This window comes from Odontomachus brunneus, unplaced genomic scaffold (genome assembly GCF_010583005.1).
Source record: "Odontomachus brunneus isolate Ranch 3 - 2012 unplaced genomic scaffold, Obru_v1 Obru_scaffold_116, whole genome shotgun sequence".
In the NCBI taxonomy this organism is placed as follows: Eukaryota; Metazoa; Arthropoda; class Insecta; order Hymenoptera; family Formicidae; genus Odontomachus; species Odontomachus brunneus.
Genome location: NW_022639566.1, coordinates 797,972 through 798,279, shown reverse-complemented (window position 1 = coordinate 798,279; position 308 = coordinate 797,972).

The window sequence follows — 308 nt, the reverse complement described above, 5'->3', positions numbered from 1 at the left end:
ATAATATTTATTGTAAACAAAAAATTAATATTTTGTAAATATTTCTGTAAATATTGCACATGAAAAAAATAAATATAATTATTTATAATTAGATGATAGTCTAATGTCACAGATCGATGACAACATTTTAGACGACTTAATGACGTTTTATGACGTCTCTAAACGTCAATAATACGTTTCTAAGACGTTATACAGGAACGTCATTAAGATGTCACAAAAAATACGTTTTAAAGATGTTGTTATTTAGTCACTTAACGTCATTCGACCAGTTATGACCAGTTTTTTACGTCATTTTGACGTGAGTCTAT